Source organism: Papio anubis, chromosome 8 (genome assembly GCF_008728515.1).
Source record: "Papio anubis isolate 15944 chromosome 8, Panubis1.0, whole genome shotgun sequence".
NCBI lineage: Eukaryota > Metazoa > Chordata > Mammalia > Primates > Cercopithecidae > Papio > Papio anubis.
The window spans coordinates 129,341,720-129,365,195 of record NC_044983.1 but is presented as its reverse complement, the minus strand read 5'-3'; the positions used below and the strand labels follow the sequence as shown (position 1 = coordinate 129,365,195).

The 23,476-nt window shown below is 38.3% G+C and overlaps 1 long non-coding RNA gene across 1 annotated transcript in view; it reads right to left on the bottom strand.

Moving 5' to 3' along the window:
* Positions 1 to 23,476, bottom strand: part of LOC108587381 — a 61,954-nt gene that overhangs the window by 24,886 nt on the left and 13,592 nt on the right. Inside the window, exons 2-4 of the long non-coding RNA XR_004185950.1 lie at positions 22,064 to 22,200; positions 6,488 to 6,544; positions 3,733 to 3,802 (exon numbers count right to left, since the gene is read on the bottom strand). This is a non-coding gene — a long non-coding RNA (uncharacterized LOC108587381). The remainder of the gene's footprint in view (positions 1 to 3,732; positions 3,803 to 6,487; positions 6,545 to 22,063; positions 22,201 to 23,476) is intronic.

Sequence of the window (23,476 nt, the reverse complement as noted above, 5' to 3'; positions counted from 1 at the left end):
GAGGTGAGCACTTGAGTTTCTAAATTCTTTCTCTCTCTGTGCTTCATTTCAGGCCTTTTCTTGGATCTTTCAAGGTACCTTGTAGCACTCAGGACCGGGCACTGCACAGAGTGGTTGCATAGGCTTGATTACTGATTAGTACCAAGATAGTTTGGAATAATGACCAGAGAGCATTGTGGGAATAAATGTTCCTGGCTCTGACTACTGATACACTTGGGAATCTCTCATACTATCAGTAACATCTGAGTCAATGGCTGAGAGTATCAATGAGAACACTATTTATTGATCATGAACTATGCACAATAGTAATATTGAGAGTATTGCTTATATTACTCAGTTAACCCTGACAACATTCCTAGTATCATGCTAATCTTAAAGGTTAAGAAAACTAGGCTGGGGATATTTAAGCTGTTCAAAGCCACACCATTAGTAGATGATAATGGGTGTCCAGCCTGGGACTTGCCTGCTATGAAGCCAGGATCTCAGCCACTCTGCCTTGCTGCCTTTTAGCTATATAATATTTATTGAATGGACATTTATAATACCTGTGATAAAAAGAAAACTTCAGCCGAATTAAATTTAAAGGAGTTTAATTGGGCAATGGATGATTCACGAATTGGGCAGCCCCCTAGAGTCACAGCCAATTCACAGAGACTTCAATGCAGCAGCATGGTGGTAGAAGATTTATAGACAAAAGAATGGCCGGGCACAGTGGCTCATGCCTGTAATCTGAACACTTTGGGAGGCTGAGATGGGTGGATCACCTGAGGTCAGGAGTTCGAGACCACCCTGACCAACATGGTGAAACCCTGTCTCTACTAAAAATACAAAATTAACCGGGTGTGGTGGCGCATGCCTGTAATCCTAGCTACTTGAGAGGCCAAGGCAGAAGAATTGCTTGAATCTGGGAGGCAGAGGTTGCAGTGAGCTGAGACTGCGCCATTGCACTCCAGCCTGGGCGACAAGAGCAAAATTCCGTCTAAAAAAAAAGAAAAAAATAAAAAGACATAGGAAATGAGGTACATAAATTGGAAGTGAGGTATAGAACAGCTAGATTGGTTACAGGTCAGCTTTTGCCTTATTTGAACAGTCTGAACCCTCAGCAGTGTATGAATGACTGAGGTATGGCCACTCAGCTATTGTTACAGGTGCATACTCCTAAATTAGGTTTTCGATCTTGTCTACCTATTAAGCAAGGTTGCAGATCGTCTGCAAGAATTCAAATATAGAAGTATGGAGTCCTTCTCAGGCCATATTTAGTTCACTTTAACACCTGATTGAGTCATACTGTTTGTGAGCACAATAAATGTTTAAATTGGAAGGCTGTTAATAATGATTTATATAAATTCTGCCTTTTATAGTGATTCCTTCTTAATTAACAGTGTTCAATGAGTTACCAATTTGGGTTAAATTTGTATAACTGTTAAAGAAATTCAGTTACATTACATGAATGTTCAATGACTCCATGGAAAAGATAACAGTATGTTTCAGGACTTCGTCATATAGAAGTGAAAGAAACCCATTTTTAACCAGCTTAATGACAGACAGAATTAACTGGAAAGATACTAGTTTGGTTTATATAATTGTATTGGGAGCCACAAGAACCAATAAAGTTCTGAGGATATCAGAGACCAAAAACTGAGAACTCTATGTTGGGTTCACCTTGTCTCTTCCCCGCTTGATTTTGTCTTCCTCAAATCGGTACATTGGCCACCAAATGGTTTAGGGATTTATCTTTGAAGCTCTAAGACTCTTGAGAACAGAGGAGACCATCGCTCAATGGTTGTAGCAGAAAAGTTCCAAATAAAGATACAGGCTGACCCTGAAGCATCCTCAGGAGACAGAACAATTTTAGAGACCTAAATGAGGATTTGCCCATATCGGTGGTAGCCAAAGGAGATTATTTCCAATTGCCAGAAGAAAGGAGTCTTGTGTACTGTTTACAATCAAGTCTTTACTTTTCTAGACTACTTACAAAATCTTTTTAGCATACAAAAATTGAAAAAAATTCTCCTTCCCAATATAACAGCTACCCATTGTAATTGTTGCTTCCAAAATTATGTCCAGATGTTACTTCTTCCATGTTTAAATGTTATGCCTTCCTCTCGCTGAGCTCTAGTTGGGGCATAAAAAGATTCTGTAAACTTCCAGCTAATGATAACTATCACTATCTGTTTTCTCTAATAAGCAGTCCTGAGGTAAAATATTAATCAACATAATTGTCTCATGGAAAGAGGGAGGAAGAGGAAGTAATATGCAATAGCCACTGGCCAGATACACAATACTCCAATGGATAAGGATAGAAATGTACACCCATTCATTGTCTTGCTTGTTAATAACAGACTGAGTTCCTTTTTCAACTGATATGATTGCCACAGAATCTGCCTACTGGGTGAATTCACTTATTTGGAATCATTCTGGACCATTCATAAAAGGTGTTGTGCAGTGAGAAGAAATCCAATTCTGTGGTTGAATCTTTGCTAAATATGCTTGAATGAGCCTGAGGACTGTCTTAGGGAATGTGCCATCCAAACCTCATTTTTTGATATTTGGCATTTGTCTAGCCTTAAGTGTTCTTTAAAATTCTAGTCTGGAAGACTGATGCAAGAACATATGTCTGGTCATTATCTTTGAATAAGTACCGTAACCCTTTGATTGCTTATCAATAGACCTGACATTCTGACCATCAGATTAATGGCTACTGTCTTGACTCCTACCTCAGAGTAAAGTGAAAGAAAGGATAGGATGATAAGGTAAAGCTAATTCCCTTTCCTCCCCACCACTGCATCCAAGTTGCTTAGGCCGTAGGGAATGATTACCTCGGGTAGGCAGGGAAGAATCTAATCTTCTTCCACTTTTCTCACTGTCCTGTTTTTGCTTATACTAACTTTATCATGGGGTAAAACACTTAGTTTTCCAATTCTACAGAGGACTTTCCTGCCTTAACCTTTCCAGTTTAGCATTGCTGAGGCTGTGTAGAAAGAATTTTTTTATATAGAGGTACATACAGATTTCTTTGTGATTTCAGATAAATCAATTTGTCTTTTTGTTGTAGAAATGTACTGAAGAATGCAGAACAAAGCCTACAGTCCAATATCATCACATTTTTCTACTAAGTCACTGATATTCTGGTTTTGTTGGACACATGGTTGAAGTTTCAAGATACCACAAGAAACCTGTAACCCAGTGCTGTCCTACTTTGCAACAAAATATTTCCTAGCTGAGGATGATGAGGGAAGTGGAGAGTGATTAATAAAGATTCCCCCATCTCATCTTGACAAAACCCAGTTTCACATTTCCATTTTCAAAATTATTGTCCCCACTTCTGGTACCAATTCCAATTGCTAGTCAGGGTTCTTTCAGTTTGCAGTGTCAAAATCTCAACCTGATCTAACGTAAGCAAACAAACAAATAAATAAAAACTCTCTTACATTATAGATATTAACTAGAGAAATCCAGGTATATCTGAGACAGGAATAAATGACTTGATGTTGCTAGATATCTTTCTGTCTGCTTCTCATCACCACTTTTCTCTCAAAATCACCTTTATTTTCATGTGTTTATCCATGTGACAGTATATGTGCTATCACATTGAGTCACATTCCTACAATTTACTACCTGCAAGAGGAAAAGAAAACCTCTTTGTTCTTAGTTCCAGCCTAAAATGCTCAGAGAGGGCTTCCAGTTTGTATGGTTTGGGTTATGTGGACATTCCTAAATCACTTATGTTACCAAAGTATGCTTTACTGTGATGGGTCAGGTCTCAGTCACAAACTCATCCTTGCAATCAGAGTGGTGGGGTCTGTAAACAGAATAGGTAGAAGAAGAGCATTAGGCAAATAAAGATAATAGTTGAAATAATTATGATTCACTGTGTTGTGATGCAATCATGTAGGGGCTGCCTTAGGAGCACAGAGAAGAGAGCAGGGAAAAACTTAATCTCTTGCTTCTCATCTAGACCAGAAATGCTTGAGGTCAGAGACTGGGTCACATTTGCCTTTATGTTCACATAACTTATCACAGAGAGTACCTTATAGAAGATATTTTTAAAAATTAATACATATGAAGAAAAGCTATTAGGAAGAAAGCAAGGAATGAGAGTCCATTCTAGAAACAGTTTAGATTTCCCCCAGGAAACCTTATGCTGGCACAGGGGATAAATGGATGGACTCAAATTATTGTTCAGTAGAATCTGCAGTGGGATAAGGAAAAGGAAGCAAACCATCCATTTCAAATCATAGAGTTTTAATAATTTCCCTTAATGCCAGATATGCTCACAACTGCTTTTCAGCACCCAGTGAGACTGTGGCATGCCATACATAAAATCCTCTCTGAAATCTTCTTACAGTGCACTTGTGGTTTGACAAGTACTAAGCTTATCTTTTTCATAGTTGCTGCTTGTGTCAAAGCAATTTAAAAATTGAAGAGCAATTTGGCAGCTTGTTCATACCTCCAGTGAGTGGCTCTACCCCATTATTTACAATTTCTCCAAATTTTAAGACATGTTGGAACAGGTAACGTTGTGACCATGGTAGAGATTAAGCAGAATTACTGCAGATATTTCTGAAATAAGCCAGGAATTATTTATAAACAGGTCATTAATTGGTAAGTATCAATGAGACTACCATTTTTGTCATGGAAGAAGTTAACTAATCTTTCTTCTTCTGATGGATAACAACTAAAGAGTGATGAAGGGAAGTAGCTTGCCTTATACATTTATAGCCACATGTATTCCTTTATTCAAATCCATTCAATGATACTTCTAACATATATGATTCTTTTTTCCAACGAGAATAAATGTAACCTCTTTTATAACAGGGGACATGGACTTCCATCAGTGTATCATTGATACCTGTCAGGTATCAAGAGAAAAGAGACAAAAATCAAAATGATTTTTAAATAAAGGTGAAGAGTCAGTAGATAAATGAATTTAACATAAAATATGGTGCTATAAATACAGAGAGGAATAAAACCAATTTCTTGCTCTCAAGAATTTGTTCTAGAGAGAGAGGGAGTAAACAGCTGTCCACAGTTCAGTGGGCTGGGTATTGAGGGTTTTGGTTGGAGGTTTACAGGGTGCTGTGGTTGCACAGAGAAGCAAACCTTTGCATCTGCATGGAGGATTGGTGAAGGAATTTCTCACAAAGGAAATGGCATTTGAGGGATTTCAAAGCAATACCTTTCACATAGTAAACATTTAATAAATATTTGTTGACTAAATAAGCAAGCACTGAAAGATGAATATAAGCTTGTCAGAAACAGAAATGGAGAAATAAATAGCAATTTAGATGTAGGGGAATGCAATGTGCAAAGACCTAGAGGCATAAAAGCACCTGGCCTGATGGGAAAAGAGCGACCCTAAAAGTCCCCACGCTGAGGCAGCAGTGACCTTCCCACTGCCAAACCTAAAGGACATGTTTCTGTGCCCTTCCTGAGCCTTCAGAGCCTGTCGACCACCCCTCTACCACCAAACTCTTACTTCCACTGGCTTCTAACATTGCATGTCCTCTGCACTTCGCTCTTACTGTCTTGGTAACCATGACTTCTCTAAGAGACCCCCATTCTCTCTTCTTCCTGTAACTATTAGTGTTCCTTAGGACTTTGTGTTCCTGACACACATTCTGTGGATAATTTCAGCCACTTCTTTGGCTTTAAGTATCGTCTCAATGCAGATAAATCTGAGATGTATGTTTCTAAATTGAGCCCTTTTCCAATTGTTAGACATTTAAATTCATTTACCTATTGATAATTTACTTATTTATTGTAAAATAAGTTTAAGTGATGTTGACCACTTACTTCATGACAGATATTGGGGAGACATTAATAATAGTTCATAGTGATAATTGACTCCAAAGAAGTACATAAGATTGTTCAGTAAGAGGATGTGGGGAAAGAAAAGAGTAGGGAAAAGAACAGAAGAGAGAGGAGATGAGAGGACTTACAGCAAAAAACAGAGATATAATCAAAGCAGCCAGATGATACGCTGCAGGCAATTAAGTCTCAGGGCAATCAGAGATAGAAAGAAAACATGAAAGTGTGGTTCATACAACCAAAACAGAAGTGGTATTTCAATAATTAGGGAGATTGAGAGTACATACTTTCACTTGTGAAATGAGGGAACACACCAGGTTGTGTTCAGTTGAGAAAAGAGTGGAAGGTAAGTGAAGCCCAAAAACCTAGCTTGCATTTAAACAAGGCTGATGGATGGGGAAGTGAGCTACAGCAATACATGGAAGGACAAGGGTGTGGTTGTCCTCTGACACCCAGACACACCATGTCTGCCCATGTGGATTTGCATCTCTCCCTTCCCTCTTCCCAGAGAATTGCCTGCTAACATCAGAACTCTGAGAGGTATCCTGGGCTTCCCACTCCCTTGCATCCAACCAGTCACCAGGGGAACCCCACACGGAGGCAGCATTACATAATGAAGGCTGAGGCAGAGGAAAAAGATTTTTACTAGGGTTCAAGTCCTGGTCATGCCACTCACCAACTCTGCGGCCTTGGGCAACTGCTTGACCCTGTCTGAGTCTCAGTCTCTCTTCATCTGAAAACAAAGAGAAGGATATATATTTTGAAGTGCAGGGGTAATTATTACTGCTAAATTGTAGGCAGTAAGCCAAGTGATAGGCAGTTAATTGGATGTTATTATTACTTTTCTTTCCACTTCTTTATTTCTTCCAGCGCCACTGCTACTACTGATTTTGGACTCATCTTAGGTTCAGAAAGGTGAAGTTATACAGAGAACTTTACACTTCCAGTGGAGAGCAGGCCAAAGACCAGAAGGTTTCTCTGTCAACTCGAGATGCAGTTGAGTACCATTTTTTCCCAGTGCAAGTGATGGCCTGTAGTAGGGTCAGGAGGATGACACCACATCAGAACATCCTGGTTGCTCTGAGGAAGGGGACACCCCACCTTCATGGACTAGGGCAGGACTCTAAGAACTTACTGCTTTCCAACTTGCTTCTGGGCTCTTTCTAAAAGATTGCTAAGATATAATGCTTGAAATTCATAGAAGGTAGGGTATTCGCTGTCTTATTTGGAGCTTCAGGCATTTCATATTTTCCACATAGCATCTAATCCATTATTAAAGCAAACAAGTGTATTGACCATTCTGCATGCACTTTCTCAAGTGGCAGATGAATCTTGGTTATCTATTTCCTTCACCATTACTAATGCAGCCATGTGGACACTGGAAGAAATTGAATCTTTTTTGTAAAAGTCATATTTGCTCACTTGCTCCTATCCTCCACCACCTCCCTCAAGGGACAGATGCTCCAGTGCTCAGCAGTAGCTCTGGGAAGGGAAGGTGGTAGCAGTTCATCCTCATCTGAAACTCATCTTCTTCTGTTCCAGCGTATGCTTCAGCTATGACATTGTCCCTATCATGACCAATGCAGGGGAGAGTATTTCTGATGGCTTTTAAGCAAAGCAAAGTGACAATGCACTTACTAATGTTGTCTCACTTGAAGTAACTCAGTGAACTATGCTGAGATGGGCTTTTGAGATTGAGCCTGAATCTTGGTTGCTGGAGCAAAACAAAAACAAAAACCGTAAGAGGATGGTGGGCTCTAGGACTCCGGAGGTGTGCTGAGATGTAGCACTGAGCTAGACTAATGTCTAAAAATCACTAGAGTTTTTCCTTGTCCTTCTCCCTGTACCCCCTCTGTTTCCCCTTCTATCTCCCCTTCTTTTTCTCTTCCTTTCCTCATTTTCTTCTTCCTTTCCTTCTTTTTTGCCTCCCTGTGACATCATCATCACCATCACTGTCACCATCCCCATCATCATCATCATCATCTTCTTCATCATCATCTTTATCATCAGAAAAAGCATACACTGGGCATTGCTCTAATAATATATTCATTATGTGGGTCTCTCTACTAGTTTTGTAAGTTCCTTGAGGACAGAGGGCAAAGCTGTCTCATCATCTGTGTATTCCATGCATACACAGAAACTGAATGAATATGTCAAGTAAATTAACAAATGGACTTTTGAAAGTCAACAAGATTAAAACAATTAGGATAACTGAATTAATCTGTGTAAGTTGATCTTTGTGTCGGGGCCTGATTGTATCCCCATGGAGAAGCAGCCTCTGTTTAGGGCAAAGCAGATAGACATTAGAGTGGGGATTCTATTGCCTCAAATCTAGCTTTTCCTCCACTGCTGCTCTGACTTGGGATAAATTGTCTGTCTTCCTCTCTTTTAAAATATGGCACTGATGAGATGATTGCATAAAGTAATCAGTTTCTGGAATGTAGTGGTTTTCCCATCCAAGTGATTTCTTTTTGCAGGGCATAATGATAAGTTTCATTTGACAGTTATGCCTTTCATTTTTTCTGCAGGTGCCACCAGAAACCTCAGGTTTGAAACTCACATTTCATTGGCCTGTCTATTGCTACTCCATTACTTGCTAGTGTGCACTTTCATCTCATTTTAATAGACGTATTGGAGCTACAGTGTTTACTATAAGCAGCTTCATATTGCTTTTAAGAGTGAGCACTGGAGGAAATAATGTGTGGGAATGTAAGTGCTCATGATGGTGAGTGAAATCTCCATTATTAGTTAATCCCTATTTTAATATGAGTATTACATAATCTGAGCAAAAGCCAGGGTGCTACCATCATTTCATCATTTCAGTGAAGGGAAGAGTCAGCCGGGAATAGGAGCGCATGGTTGTGGTGATTTCCTTCTTGCTATCAGCTGATAGGCAGCAGGTTTGACAAAGCCCCCAGCATGAGCTGGAAAACATGACTCTAGCCCTTTGCAGTAAGTCTCGGATGGCAAGACTACATCTTTAGCCAAGTTGGACATTGGCTGGATTCTCCCCTATGGTTTTTCGAGTTCTGATTTATTCTAGCTGCCATTTACCATGCCAGTTCTAGCTTGGCTTAGCATTTTGTGTCCTCTGTTCTGACACATAGCAATAGACTTTGGTGTGGCCCCTGAACTTCGGTTTGACTTCCAATATTAGAATTAATAGTTGGCCTCTGGCGTGGACCCTGAAATGCAATATGATTCCATTGCAAAAGTTAGTAAATAGTGACCACCAATATGTGCAGCCCAGGCAGGAGCAAGGAACAGGCAGATGGAATAAAGAAATTATCTAGCATGACGCAGTCACATAACCCCCAAATGTGCCAGGGGGCCTGCAGTCATAGCAGCAAGAGCACGGTAGATCACAGGATGCTACTAGCCACAAAAACCGAGGCACCCTGGAAACTTCATAGTGAAACTAGAGGATTGGAAAGTCTGTGATTGAGCCAAACAAAGGCAGGCTCAGGTCAACCCAGGTCATGGGTTGAAAAACAAAAATTGCCATCAGCTACAGAGAAATGAGTGCAGAGACTGAGCCCCATGGACCCTTTGTTAACCACTGAAGGTGGGCCTTGACTGATGAGCACCCCTTCTTTGGCCAGTCTTTTAAGGGACAATGCTCTTGTGTTGCTGCCTGGGAGGCAACATGTATGATTTCTGTGTCAGACTATAAAATAAAGAACCTCTGGACTTATTTTGGTGGGTAAGCCTGCAATCATAAAGACCGCCTTCTTCATTGTTTCTATTAGTAACAGTTTTACTTAAAAACACATATTTGTTTGCAAGGAATCCAAGTTGGTAGCATTTCACATTACTTTTTTTTTTTTTTTTTTTGACTAGTGCAGACTACACATCACTATACAGGTGTTAGACGAGGATAACACCAAAATCTCCCTTTGTTCAACAGGTATCTGCTCTCTTTCTCTCTCACTGTCCTCTCTCTGTGCCCTTACATATCAATGTAATGAAAGGACTTGTTCAGTAATCATATTTCTAATACTGTGAAATATTTAATTTTTGTTTCGTTAAATATTGTCATAATATGACATTGTTTCTCTTTAAGGTGGGAATTCCACTGTCTTATGATACTGCACCATTTTAGGTAAGAGTTGTCTTTTGTTTCAATGAGTCTACATGAGATGAGAAACAAGCAAGGGATTAGGCTGCCCTGCAGCCTCTAGGAAGTCATTGGGTCCATCCACGACGGAAACTTGGAACCAAATCCAAGCATTGAATGAACTTATGTCAGGTGACCTTGACCGTTGGCTCCACTTCTATGACCTTCAGTTTTCACACTGAACAAGCAGAGATAATATTGTCTTCTTAGCCGCTTCAAAGAGGATTAAATGAGATGATATTTATAAAATGGGTAGTGCAACGCTTGGTTCACTGGATATAAAAGGTAATTATTATTTTTAGATTATTGAGATTACTTATGTGTTTGGGAAACAGTGACAAACTATATGTGCCTGGAGGGTAGCATGCTAAACCAATGCACTACAGTACAAGATAAAGACTAGAATGAGCTGGATTTTTAAAATTGGTTTCCTTTTATTCATAATATGAGTACTTTCTATCTCCTGATTCTTCTCTCTCCCACTTATGTTAGATAAAATGATGCTTAATCTCATGATGATGCAAAAGATAGGTTTCCCTATCCAGGCCAACATGAAGAGAAGACAGCCTATTATATGCCAGGCTCATACTAGTCACTTTTACTCATCACACACTTTCCATCTATCTTAGTCCATTCAGGCTGCTGCAATAAAACAATTGAGTGGCTTATAAACAACAGAAATTTCTTTCTCATAGTTCTGGAGGCTGGAGGTCCAAGATCAAGGTGCTAGCGGATGTGGTGTCTGGTGAGGGCTGCTTCCTAGTTCATAGATGGCACCTTTTCACAGTGTCCTCACATGGTGGAAGGAGCAAGACAGCTTTCTGGGGCTTCATTTATAAGGCCACTAACTCCATTAGTGAGGGCTCCACCATCATGACCTAGTCACCTTCCAAAGTCCTCATCTCCTTCACCTTGAGGATTAGGATTCCACTTCTGTATTTGGTGTCATGGGAGACAAATATCTAGACCACAGCATTATCATATTATCTATAACACTATATTACATTTGTTCTGTTATGTGTCTGATGTCCCCTCAGTGTACTTTGAATCTCTCAAGATACGGATCTTTTTCCATTACTTTCTGCATTTCCTGCACCGATACCTACATGTATTCAGGCCAATGATTAAACAAAAATTCAGCATTGAGCTGAAATTTACCTATAGTTTTTGTTTGTTTATTGTTTTTTATTTTTGTTTTTGTTTTCCAGTGGGCAGCATCTATTATGATTGGGCAATACCCATATCTTATTAGTTGTTAAACAGTGTAAATATTGATACTCGTTAGGGGTTGAATGAATATAGTTTATCCTCACAGTACTCATGAAGTTAATATTATTCAATGTGCATATAAGAGGAAACTGATGCTCAGACAGGACTTATGCAATCTCCACATTCTTTCAGAGTGTGGAAGGGGGCCAGAATTTGAAATCTCCTTTGTCTAGTCCAAAGCCCAAATACTCTCTCTATTTTTTGTTGACAGCTATGACTCTTTAATTTTTTAAACAATCTGGTATTGAATACTTAGGATATTTTATAATTCAAGTCTTAGTTTAAAACTTTACATCGGCTGGGCGGGTGGCTCACGCCTGTAATCCCAGCACTTTGGGAGGCTGAGGCAGGCAGATCACGAGGTCAGGAGATCAAAACCATCCTGGCTAACACAGTGAAACCCCATCTCTGCCAAAAATACAAAAAATTAACCGGGTGTGGTGGCAGGCGCCTGTAGTCCCAGCTAATCGGGAGGCTGAGGCAGGAGAATGGCGTGAACCTGGGAGGCAGAATTTGCAGTGAGCCAAGATCGTGCCACTGCACTCCAGCCTGGGTGACAGAGCAAGACTCCATCTCAAAAAGAAAAAAAAAGAAAAAAAAAAAGAAAAAACTTTACATCATACAGGCAAGAAAAGCCAGATGGATCTGTGCATAGAGTTAAACCTGCCAGTCAGGCAAGAGCAAAACATTCAAGGTGATTTCAGGCAAAATGTATCCTAATCTATTAAGTGTGAGGCATTTATATACAAATAGAAAATCAAACTCAATAATCTAAACAAAGTCAACCCTCACCTCCTTTGAAAATCCTGTGCTTAAATATTTGCATGTATACACAATGAAAACACAAGCTTAATTAATACTTTTTATAGTTTGTTCTAGATTGAATGTTTGCATCACCCCAAAATGCATAGGTTGAAGCCCATATCCTTAGGGAGGCTGTATTTGGAGACTGGCCTTCTAAAGAAGTACTTACAGGCTGGGCAATGTGGCAAAACTTCATCTCTACCAAAAATACAAAAAATTATCCAGGCATGATGGCATGCACCTGTAGTCCCAGCTACTCAAGAGGCTGAGGTGGAAAGATTGCTTGAGCCCGGGAGGCAGAAGTTGCAGCAAGCCAAGATTCTGTGACTTCCCTCAGCCTGGGTGACAGGGTGAGACCTCATCTCCTCAAAAAAAAAAAAAAAAAAAAGTAATTAACATGAAATAAGGTCATAAGGGTGGGGCCCTGATCCAATAGGATTAGCGTCCTTATTAGAAGAGGCACCAGAGAGCTCTGTGCCAAGGAAAAGTCATGTGAGAGCATAGCCAGCAGGCAACAGTCTGACAGCTCAGAAGAGTCCTCACTGGAAACTGAAACAACTCTGCACCTTGATCTTGGACTTGCAACTACCACAAGTATGAAAAAATAGAGTTCTGTTATCGAAGCTACCCAGTCTGTAGTATTTTGTTACGGTAACCAGAGCTGACTAACACACAGTCAGAGCAGCTTCTTCCAAGGGAAGCGTTGTTGAGTTGACCAAACCAATCTTAGTTAACATAGACACTGGCGAAGAATGGGTGGTTATCAGATTACATATGCTCATGCTTTACAATCAATATTGCCAATCAGTACATATTAATGGGACTCAACTTTGTCCAGTCATTCCTGTAAGAAGAGTATAAAAATGTTTTTGTGACTATGTTAGCCTTAACTGAAATTTTCAATATGTTTATGAGTAAATAAATTTTCTTTCGTTCTCATTTTCTTTGTAAAAATCACAGGCGTGGGTAAGAAGGCCTCCAGGGTTTTCTTCATGTATGGGACTTTTTGGGGTACTTGTTCTTCCCCATTTTCTAAGGAATCGATATACTCAATACTAACTGTTGAAAAGCGTAAGGCAATTTGAATTTCCACCTACCTTCAATAAAGGCAGAAGATCTGGGGATCGCATTCAGCATCCATACTTTTTATAGTTCACCCCGTTATTATAATGTACTGTCAAGGTTCTCAACAGCAACAAAAACTCTCTGCCTCCTAAGAATACTATGTTCTTTCCACTCGTTGGCCTTGTTGTGTGCTCCCTCTCTGCTTGCAATAGAGAATTATTTTTCATCCTCCAGATTTCCTTTTTGATATGTTTACCACATATTTCAGGCAGAATTTGGTTTCTTTTCCCTGATCTAAAGAACCAATTCATAGTTAAGAAACAACACTAGCCTCACATAGGTTAGAGAATATGTTGCATCCCTCTTCCATGCTCGGCCCAGCATAGAACTCTGCACACATCAAGTGTTAGCAAATAAATAGTGTATTTGACTGTAGATAAATTAGTTCAGCTCTCAGAATCTGTTGACTCATCTATAAAGAACTCTTGCAATTCTGGCATCACTTAGAAATTCAACATAAATAAATCTTTGTGTCTGAACATAAAAGCATACGATACAAAAACTCTAACCGCACTTTTAGAGAACTGTTCAATTAAAAAGCTGTTAAAATGCATACACTTTACAACAGAAGAAATTCAAATCTGCCTCAGTCTTGACAGAAAGAGGATGCTGAGGGACACCTGCATTTAAGTGGTGGCTGTCAGACAAGGCCAGGAGAGCTGTGAGCAGCATGAGCTGTCTACACCCTGACTGCTGGGTGAGAAATCAACAGGAAAAGAGCTTTGGCTAGAGGTGGGTTGTCTTCATATTATCTTGCCTCATGTCTGGCTCAGTTGCAGTTAAGAACGCATACTGTCTATAATTATTTAACTACCCTTATCTATTCTTGACCACAAACTAAAAGTCAAGTCATTTATGATACAAATATAGTTAATGGGATAAGCAGGAAATTAGGAATCTACAAAGCCATTCACATTTACCATAATGAATTCAGGTGATAAAAATCCCAAACAGACTCATTAGTGTATCCTTTATTGTGTCTGCATTTTGAGTTTATGTTAGACTTTCTCCTTTGCTTTCTGGTGATCAAGAAAATCTGGGAGATGTATCTGTGATGATACTGAGGAGGATTTTCTCAACCATAAAATGTCAGGGCTGAAAGGAACTGGAGTAAGTATGTGGTATACACCTTTACTTCACAGATAGGTGACTTGGAGCTTTGAGAGAGCAAACAGCTATTCAAGGTTTTAACCAAGGATTCCTTGACCAGTGTTCTTCTGAGTACAATGGGATCTATGAAAATTTCTCTTGCATCCTAAGAGTGTCTCTGTCTCACAACTGTCCCTGAAACTCTTAGAGAAAGAGTGGTTCCTGGTTTAAGTTCATGATTCCTACATGCTGCCTTCTTTAACCACATCCTCTAAACACAGTCTTAGGCAAACCAAAACAGTTGCTCACCCTAGGAGAAATGAATAATTGGTGAAGAGTATTACTGTCTGCTACATCCACCATGCAAGATACTTAAGCTTTCACAGTCTCAGTAACTTTGTGCAAAAAATGGGAATAATACTGGCCTCAAAAGCTGTTTGTGATATGTGAGTGATGTCAGGTTGTGTTGTCTAACTAAGATTAATGAGGAGAGGGGATTGATTTATTCTAAAGAATTGGCTCACAGGATTGTGGAAGCTGGCAAGCCCAAAATTTGCACAAGAGGCTGAAAGCCTAGAAATTCTGACAAGAGTTGATATTTTTGATGTTGCAGTCTTGAGTTGCAAGGCAATCTGGAGGCAGAATTTCTTCCTCATGGAGGAACCTCAGTCTTTTCTCACAAGGCCTTTGGCTGATTGGATGAGGCCCACCCATATTATCAAAGCAGGAGGTTAATCCACTTTATTCATGTACTGGTTTAAATGTTAATTGCATCTAAAAATAACTTAGCAGCAACATCTAGTCTGGTGTTTAACCAAACAACTGGATACAACAACCTAGCCAAGCTGACACATGATTAACTATGACACATATTCTTAGCATAGTATGAGCTCCTAGTAAGTGTCAAGTCAATGTTAGAACTTTTTCTTGACTTTCTTTTCAAAGCATTTATTACTTTCTTTTATTATAGGAGATGCTAATTTTAAAAATTCAAAATTATCAAACCAAAATTGTGTGATATTTCACAATACAAAAATTATCCTGTGTCATTACAGTTATTCTATAGGCCATTTTGTTAAACACAATTAACTGTATGATTGAGAGGTATGTTTAACAAACATTGATTAAATATTCATTTCTTAGAGTTCTTCAGCGTACTAAGGCTATAAATAAGAAGGCAGGGCCCAGTGTCATCAGATATCCCCAAATCCGGTGAAGGATTGGAAGCATGTTTATCATTAATTGGGGTGAATCTTGTAAGAGCATATGTACGAGGCAACACACCAATACTGTGGAGGGAGAAACTGACTATGCCAGGAGGCTCAGAAATAGTTCCAAGGACATGTGACTTTTATGCTGGCAGGCAATGCTTTAAAAGCAGACTAAGTATAGCTCATTGCACCGCCCAAAGCAGTAAGATCTGAAAGAACGTTCATGGTATAGTCAAGTGATGGCAAAAGACACTCACAGGGCCTTCAGAGCAGAGTGAACAGAATGTTATCTTTCAAAACCACACTGGACCTTCTCATCCATCTCTCTAGGAGTCTGCTGGGCTTGCCTCTTTACGCTGAAGTTGAGCATCATAGCAGGGCCTGAAGTTCCTTCACAAATGGGGTCTTTTGAATGTTCCCATAATTATCTCTGGGCCTTTCTGCACACAATATGCCTGTCCAGGACTGCATGCTAATGATTCTTCCTATAGTACTTTCAGCTCATCCCTGTTTCTCATCAGACAAAACCCACATGTACTTCAATGCTCAGATTGTGTGAAATCTTCCTTCGATGCTTTTCTATCTCCTAAACAAACTTTAGCATTTTCTCCTGTGGTCTGCCATATGACTCCAGACAGATTTCTATTGCAGCATATGATACTCTATAATGTAAGGTTTTTTTTTTTGTTTTTTTTTTTTTGAGACCTGTCTGTCACCCAGCCTAGAGTACAGTGACATGATCACAGCTAACTGCAGCGTCAACCTCCCAGGTTCAAGCTATCTTTCTGCCTCAGCCTTCTGAGTAGCTGGGACTGCAGGCATATCCTACCACATCCAGCTAATTTTTTTTCTTAATTTGTATTTTTGTGGAGACAGGGTCTTGCCATGTTTCCCAGGCTGATCTCGAACTGTTGGGCTCAAGTGATCCTCCCATCTTGGCCTCCCAAAGTGCTAGGATTAAAGGCAAGAGCCACTATGCCCAGCCCTGTAATGTAATTGTTTATGTATGTCTATTTCCCATAGGATTAGAACTCCTTCAGGGAGGTAGTTGTTTTACACATTCTCACATAGTGGGATCAAGCTCTGTGGCCAGCACAAACTGGAAGCTCAGTATATGCTGATGGAATTAATACATTTTAAATAAAAACCAGGTGCTAAACACATAGTTATTGTTGAGTAGAAGCAAATGTATTGCAAGTTAAATTAAATATTTGTGACTATTTTGGAATTAGTATTTTTTCACGATGTCAATATCATAACTGGTAATGATCCTGAAAAAGACAAATGTGTTGAAATATTTTTCTGTGGGTTTGAAACAAATTGCCTGTCTTCTATTATGCAAATCCAGAATGTTGAGTCACAAACTATGGATCATCGCCCCTCAGATTAATGAAAAGAACAATGAAAATAAACCTTAGCTCTCGTTTAAAAGCACTTGAAAAGTGATGCCTCAAACAAATACAACTATAGCATAACCTGAGAAGGACCAAGAAAAGTATTCTTTTTAAAATTTTCCTTTATCTCTGGAGCAAAATTTATTTCTTTTACAAAATAGTTATTCTTCAATCAGTGCACATATTAGTAGAACCATTCTACATACTGATCATTCAATCATTCTACATACTAGTCCCAGAGAGATCTTTCCAGAAGACAATCAGATCATATCAATTCCTTGCTCAAAAGCATTCAGGGATTCCCCATTACCAATTGATTGAAATTGAAACCATCTGGCACTAACCCACTGCCTGAGGTCGATAATGTAAAAAATATTTATTTACATTATTTATTACATAAATATAAATATATAATTATGATTTAAAATAATAGTGTAAATTATTTATTTCTTGAGTAGATTTGCTATAGAATTGCTGTTTTATTATTTTATTTTTGCCTTACTTTTTCCCCCAAAAAACAGCTTTTGGTTTATTGAGTTTTTTATCCTTTTGTTTTTTCTAACAAGAATTTTTACTCATATCTTTATTATTTTCTGACTCTATATTCTTTAGGTTTTGTCTTTTTTCTAGCATTTGTAATTTTTTTTACTGAACTATATAATATATCCAGAAAAGTTCATAATTTATAAGTGTAAGTTTGATGCACTTTTAAAAAATGAAGACATGCATGTAACCACAACAAAGATTGGAAATAGAATGATACCATCACCAGCCCCAGAATGCACCTCTTCTTAATCCTTCTTTTGCCTCCTTTATAAAAGTAACCACCACTCTGACTTCTAGCAACACAAGTTAGATTTGTCTATTTTTGCAAGATATTTTGGTAGAATCATAGGACACTTACTGTCTTATATCTGGCTTTTAAAATTCAATATTATACTGAGATTTAAACCCATGCTGTTGGGGAGATACACACACACACACACACACACACACACACACATATATAGTTTATTTATTTTTATTGATATATAATATGCCTTTTGATGAATAATAAATATATTGTGATTTCTTTTTCTATTCTATTTTTAATAGAAATTTCCATTTCTCATTATAAATCAGATGTTACTATAAATATTCCTGTGTTTGACTTTTTGTTGCTCATTGGTATGAATTTCTGTTGGATATATATCTAGAAGTAGAAATGTTGGGTCATAATTTAGGTCTATGTAGATACTGCTAAACAGTTTTCCAGAATGAAATGAAGGTTACGACTGTTTCACATATTCAATAATCCTTGCTTTGGTTCGACATTTTTAAAATGTTGCCCATTCCTGTGGTGGGTAGTGATATTTTACTTGGTTTGAATTTGCATGCCTCTGATGGATCCTTTATTGAACACCTTTTTAATCTTTATTGCCTTTTCTTTCTTGAAGTACCTTCAAATTTTTAAATTAACTTTCCTATTGGGTTGTTTGTCTTTTACTTATCAATTCGTAGGCCCTATCTATATATTCTGGATTAGATTTTTGTTAAATATATATCTTAGACATATCTTGTCTCTCCCAGTGGCTTTCCTTTTTGTTCTCTTAACAATGTTTATTGATGTGAACCAATGTTCTTAAATTTTAATGCAATCTAAATTTTTAGTCTTCTCTTACAAAACGAGTAACTTTTATATCCTATTTAAGAACTCCTTCAGACAAGCAAAAGACCCTCAGCCACAACCACTACTAAGATCCCTTACTCTGCTGCCTCCAAATTGGAGAGGAAACATAAACCTTGAGATCATGCCAAAACTGTGGTGGGCAGCCTGGGGGTGCCAATTTGTAATCTATAGCCACGACTTCTGTGGAGGAGGAACCCTCACTTTCAGACCATTGAGAGGAAACATGGTTGCAACTATGAGGAAATACAGGGGAGCCACAAAACTGAGCAAGAGTCCACCAACTGACCACTATGCCTGAGTGCCACCTACTGGATCACACCACAAAGCTTCAACACGAAAAATATTTTGTTAACATACCTCTTTGTGAAACCAAATACAAGAAGTCAGCTACAAATAAAAACCCTGCACAAACACGCCAAAAACAATTGCAACAAAAATAAAGATTGACAATTGGGATCTAATTAAACTTAATAGCTTCTACAAAGGAAAACTATCAACAGAATAAACAACCCACAGAATGAGAGAAAATATTTGCAAACTATGCATCTGACAAAGGTCTAATAGCCAGCATCTATAAGGAACTTAAACAAATTTACAATTAAAAAAAAAAAACCCATTAAGAAGTGGGCAAAGGACATGAACAGACACTTCTCAAAAGAAGACATACATGCAACCAACAAGCATTTGAAATAGGCTCAATATCACTGATTATTAGAGAAATGCAAATCAAAACCACAATGAGATACCATCTCACACCACTCAGAATAGCTACTATTAAAAAGTCAAAAATAACAGATGCTGGGAAGATTGTGGAGAAAACGAAATGCTTATACATTATTGGTGGGAGTGTAAATTAGTTCAACCATTGTGGAAAGCAGTGTGGTGATTCCTCAAAGAGCTAAAAGCTGAACTACCATCCCCCACCAATCCCATTACTTGGTATACACCCAAAGGAATATAAATCATTCTACCACAAAGACACATGCACCCTTATGTTCATTGCAGCACTATTCACAATAGCAAAGGCATGGAATCTGCCTAAATGCCCATCACTGACAGATTGGATAAAGAAGATGCGGTACATATACACCGTGGAATATTATGAAGCCATAAAAAAGAATGAAAGGAATTAGCTCATGTAGTTTTAAAAGCCAAGGAGTCCCAAGATCTGCAGTTTGCAAGCTGGAGACCCAGGAGAGCCAATGGTATAGTTCCAGTCTGAGGGCTGGAAGACACAGGAAGTGCTGATGTTTCAGTTGTAGTCTGAAGACGGGAAAATAACTTATGTCTCAATTCATGCATGACAATAAAGCAGGAGGGTTCCCTGTTACCCTCAGGAGGGTCAGCCTCTTTAATCTATTGAGGCCTTCAACTAACTGGATAAGGCCTACCCACATTACAGAAGGCAATCAGCTGTATTCAGTCCAGCAATTCAAATGTTGACCTCATCTAAAACATCCCCTCACAGATGTAGCCAGAAAATTGTTTGACCAAGTATCTGTGCACCCTATGGCCCTGTCTAGTTGACATATAAAATTAGCCATCACAGTTGTGCATCTAATAACAGAGTTTCAAACTTTATAAAGCAAAATACAATAAAATTAAGTTAAAAATGTATATTCATAATTATAATTGAGGTTTTACTACCCTCTTATCAGTATTTGGTACAATAAATAGAAAACTTCAGTATAATCATCCAGTGAATTTTTTACTTTTGATAACGTACTTTTCAGTTCTAGATCTTCCATTTGGTTCTTTTCCATAGTTTTCATTTCTCTGCTGAGATCCCCCATCTATTTGCTCATATGTCCATCCTTTTCTAGAACATAATTTCAACAAAGTTCTTGTCTACCCATTCCATCATCTGAATCACCTCTGTGACTGTTTCTATTGACAACTTTATGTCTTGACATAGGTCACATTTTCCTTCTTCCTTGCATTTCTAATGTGTATTTTTTATTGTGTGCTGGACCTCTTGAACATATGATCCAGATGTATAACTCATTTGGACTATGTTCCAATAATGGCATTTTTTATATCAGAATCGTAAAGTTTCAGATACTTGCTCAAACTCTCATAACAAAGATGCCTCAGAGACCAACTTCACACCTAGATCTTTTTATCTTTTCACCAAAGTAATGGCCCTTCAGGATAGCATGTACTGGCTAGTCTGCTAACACATGCCCTATGTTATTATTGGAAGAATAAATACTGGTAACATATATGTTCCCCAATGGTTGTAATAATTAAATGATTTTCTTCCTAAATGTCTCTTTCAGTAGGTCCTCTAGACAAAGGGAGAAAGATCATAAAAGACTAAAATATCGGGAAAGATGTCAGATGAGAAAGTTTTTCCAAAGAGAGCAGAAAAAAGGCCAATTTGAAGAGACCTAGTTCTTGAGGAACTTGAATTTCTTCCTTGTATCTCTACTGACACCTAGAATAAAGCCTCAGGCACTTTTTTGTTTTGCACCCCAATTCCCTTTGTTCTAAAAATTTGGAATAATAATACTGACCACATAGGATTATTTTAAGAATGAAATACGATGAGTTACATCATAATTTGGTAAATACTTGGTAAATATTTGTTGAATTCTAATATAAGACTATTACTAAGGTCATTGAAAAGAAAACATTCAGACTTTGAGTTTAAATAACAGGGATTCTCTGATAGCTTGTGATCTGGTACATTTTTGCATCTTACTTTTCTCATTTATAAAATAGGCATAACATTAACCATCACATGGGGAAATAGGACAGATTAACTGAAATATAATGTAAAATGACCAGCCAGGTGCCATCTATAAAGCTTCCTTGTAATTAATATGAAAACTTTTTGCTTAACATTAATTTTTTTGTGCTCTTATACGGATGCATTATGTTCTCATTTTCTGAAGGTTTAGAGCAAAAAACCACACTGTTTCATTTAATTCATCCTCCCCTACCCCCCACATTCCTTACTACTATTCCCTCCCTCCCAGCAATTTTCCTTTCTCTATTTTCTTTCTGCTTTAAGCTCAAGTGGATTAACTACTTCTGAGCATTAGAGACTGAGTTGAATCCTCCCAAAGAAATCTCATCACAGATGGTTGGGAGCCATGCTGATTAGAATGCTAACTGTTCCAGCACTAGGACACGTTTAGAGGTGAGAAAGATAAAAATATTTCTTTCTTAAGCTGAGGATTTCCCAGAAGGTAATAGAAAAAGAGTCTAAATCAAGGTTGAAAAATGAATACATTATCTGTCTGATGTTTACCCATTGGCAGGTCTTATAAGTTAAGAAGAAAGTAATATCTTTGAGGAGGTTCACATTTAAAATCAGTTATGAACAAAATCTGATGGCATTGAGTGTTTGCATTAGATAAGCTCCCCAAAGTCTAATTCTCAAAGTCAAAGATTTTTTATTTCCATTAGTTTCTTTTCCCACTATTCTACCAATGGGATAAAAAGTGTGCTGGACTAAGGTTCTGAACAGCTGCTTATTAACTTAGCAATCTTGGCAATTCACAAAACTTTGTGGACATCCTCCTCTTACAAACCAAGGATGTAAACCAAGAGAGTTAATACCACTTACGAGCACTTCTTCTCTTCTATTCCGACTGTTCCTTTCCCATTTCAGCTCCTCAATAGTGCTTCTCCAGGCAATTTCAATAACCATCCAGCCTCTAGCATTGCCCCTCTGGTCAATCTTCCATATGGCTTCTGGAATTACTTTTTTGTAAAATGAAAATGTGATATTTTTAAAGAATCCCCAATCTTTGACTATGGCAGAGATCTTACACCGCCCACCCTTCTGCCAAATACAATCATTATTAATAGGATCATATGGTATTTAAAAACAAAATGTTTGTATTAGTTGGCATGGCAGATATAGTTGAGTGCTTCTTAAATACCCATGTGTGTCATGATACTTCCTAGTCTCCTTTAAAGTTAGATTGAGGGCAAGTAACTCATTTCAGCCAGTAGTTGCCTGGGTCAATACTGTTAAGAGGCAATGCACTTCTCCACCCTTGTTTCAATGACCTTGAAGACCCTGGTCTTCTGACATAGGTACCCGCTGACATAGGTACCACATGGAAGAGAGCCGTTCTACCCATTTGGGCTTTGTGTGAGTGAAAAATAAATCCCTTTTATCTTACACCATTGAGCATTGTTTTTTGTTTTGTTTTGTTTTTTTTGTTATCACAACACAGCATAGCATAGCTTAACTAATAAAATTGCCAACATTTTATAATTAATAAGTTTTACATAAAAATCTTGATTCCTAGTTTTATTTTCAAAACTAGAAAATCTCTGATCCTGGGTTTAAACATGTGGATGGTAAGAATCTGCTGCACCACAGGCACCTTCTGCCCAGCTCCAGCATGTGCTCTTTCATTTACCATCATCTTTCCCCCTCCTCTTCTCTTATTTTTGAGAATCTGACTGACTGAGCTATGTATTTGAGTTTGTGATCCTTGGTGTGCAGAAGACAATTCAGACCTCCTAATGTGGTAAATAAACCCTTCCTTATTTGGGCTGATTTGTCCCTGCAGTCTTATAATTTAGCACCAAATGCACAAGCAAAATTGCACAATCTGCATTTGCTAGAAGATTTCACTGCCTTCCATGCCTCTGTTATTTTAGGTATTTCAGGATCTGCCTCTAGCACCCTTGCTGAATCATTTGATGGACTCTGCTTCAGTTTTCAATATCCATCTTCTGTTTTACTTTTCTGGGAATTCTTTCCAATGTCCTTCTTGCACTTCTCCCAACCAGAAAGGCTCTTCCATTCTAACACCTAATGCTTTGTTCTTTTATTCATCTTCTAATTCCCAACCTAAGGGCAGTGCTGAGTACAGAATAGAAACACAGTTCATGTTAATGGGGCAACTGCTGAATTGTGGGATTTCTTTTTCGGATTTCAAAGCAATGCCTGCACATTGTAATGGTTCAAACAGAAAAGCTCACGATGGAAGTGAATACTTCCCTCTCCTCACTCTTAATG